This window comes from Aegilops tauschii, chromosome 4 (genome assembly GCF_002575655.3).
Source record: "Aegilops tauschii subsp. strangulata cultivar AL8/78 chromosome 4, Aet v6.0, whole genome shotgun sequence".
Taxonomy (NCBI): Eukaryota; Viridiplantae; Streptophyta; class Magnoliopsida; order Poales; family Poaceae; genus Aegilops; species Aegilops tauschii.
The window spans coordinates 131,722,896-131,725,448 of record NC_053038.3 but is presented as its reverse complement, the minus strand read 5'-3'; positions in this window follow the sequence as shown (position 1 = coordinate 131,725,448).

Below are 2,553 nucleotides of genomic sequence, written 5' to 3'. Positions count from 1 at the left end.
TGAAAAAGCTTCAACCTGATAAGCTCAAACCCAAATCGAAGAAATGTGTCTTCATAGGATACCCAAAGGAGACAGTTGGTTACACCTTCTATCACAGATCCGAAGGCAAGATATTCATTGCTAAGAATGGATCCTTTCTAGAGAAGGAGTTTCTCTCGAAAGAAGTGAGTGGGAGGAAAGTAGAACTTGATGAGGTAATTGTACCTGCTCCCTTATTGGAAAGTAGTTCATCACAGAAATCAGTTCCAGTGATTCCTACACCAATTAGTGAGGAAGCTAATGATGATGATCATGAAACTTCTGATCAAGTTACTACCGGACCTCGTAGGTCAACCAGAGTAAGATCCGCACCAGAGTGGTACGGTAATCTTGTTCTAGAAGTCATGTTACTTGACCATGACGAACCTACAAACTATGAGGAAGCGATGATGAGCCCAGATTTCGCGAAATGGCTTGAGGCCATGAAATCTGAGATGGGATCCATGTATGAGAACAAAGTGTGGACTTTGGTTGACTTGCCCGATGATCGGCAAGCTATAGAGAATAAATGGATCTTCAAGAAGAAGACTGATGCTGACGGTAATGTTATTGTCTACAAAGCTCGACTTGGTGTGAAAGGTTTTCGACAAGTTCAAGGAGTTGACTACGATGAGACTCTCTCACCTTTAGCGATGCTTAAGTCCGTCCGAATCATGTTAGCAATTGCCGCATTTTATGATTATGAAATTTTGCAAATGGATGTCAAAACTACATTCCTTAATGGATATCTTAAAGAAGAGTTGTAGAAGGTTTTGTCGATCCAAAAAGTGCTAAGTGCGCAAGCCCCAGCGATCCATTTACGGACTGGTGCAAGCGTCTTGGAGTTGGAATATACGCTTTGATAGTGTGATCAAAGCATATGGTTTTATACAGACTTTTGGAGAAGCCTGTATTTACAAAAAAGTGAGTGGGAGCTCTGTGGATGACATATTGTTGATCGGAAATGATACTGAATTTCTGAATGACATAAAAGGATACTTGAATAAGAATTTTTCAATGAAAGACATCGGTGAAGTTGCTTATATATTGGGCATCAAGATCTATAGAGATAGATCAAGACGCTTAATTGGACTTTCACAAAGCACATACCTTGATAAAGTTTTGAAGAAGTTCAAAATGGATCAAGCAAACAAAGGGTTCGTGCCTATGTTACAAAGTGGGAAGTTGAGTCAGACTCAATGCCCGACCACTGCAGAAGATAGAGAGAAAATGAAAGCCATTCCCTATGCTTCAGCCATAGGTTCTATCATGTATGCAATGCTGTGTACCAGACCTGATGTGAGCCTTGCTATTAGTTTACCAGGGAGGTACCAAAGCAATCCAGGAGTGGATCACTGGACAGCGGTCAAGAACATCCTGAAATACCTGAAAAGGACTAAGGATATGTTTCTCATTTATGGAGGTGACAAAGAGCTCGTCGTAAATGGTTACGTCGATGCAAGCTTTGACACTGATCCGGATGACTCTAAGTCACAAACCGGATACGTATTTATATTGAATGGAGGAGCTGTAAGTTGGTGCTATTCCAAGCAGAGCATCGAGGTGGGATCTACATGTGAAGCGGAATACATAGCTGCTTTAGAAGCAGCAAATGAAGGAGTCTGGATGAAGGAGTTCATATCCGATCTAGGTGTCATACCTAGTGCATCGGGTCCAATGAAAATCTTTTGTGACAATACTGGTGCAATTTCCTTGGGAAAGGAATCCAGATTTCACAAGAGAACCAAGCACATCAAGAGATGCTTCAATTCCATCCATGATCAAGTCAAGGAGGGAGACATAGAGATTTGCAAGATACATACGGATCTGAATGTTGCAGACCCGTTGACTAAGCCTCTCTCACGAGCAAAACATGATCAGCACCAAGACTCCATGGGTGTTAGAATCATTACTATGTAATCCAGATTATTGACTCTAGTGCAAGTGGGATACCGAAGAAAATATGCCCTAGAGGCAATAATGAAGTTGTTATTTATATTTCATTATCATGATAAATTTTTATTATTCATGCTAGAATTGTATTAACTGGAAACTTAGTACATGTGTGAATACATAGACAAACAGAGTGTCCCTAGTATGCCTCTACTCGACTAGCTCGTTAATCAAAGATGGTTAAGTTTCCTAGCCATAGACATCTGTTTCCATTTGATGAATCGGATCACATCATTAGAGAATGATGTGATGCACAAGACCCATCCGTTAGCTTAGCACTATGATCGTTTAGTTTATTGCTATTGCTTTCTTCATGACTTATACATGTTCCTATGACTATGAGATTATGCAACTCCCGACTACCGGAGGAACACTTAGTGTGCTATCAAACGTCACAACGTAACTGGGTGATTATAAAGATGCTCTATAGGTGTCTCCGATGGTGTTTGTTGAGTTGCCATAGATCGAGATTAGGATTTGTCACCCCGATTGTCGGAGAGGTATCTCTGGGCCCTCTCGGTAATGCACATAACTATAAGCCTTGCAAGCAATGTGACTAATGAGTTAGTTGCGGGATGATGC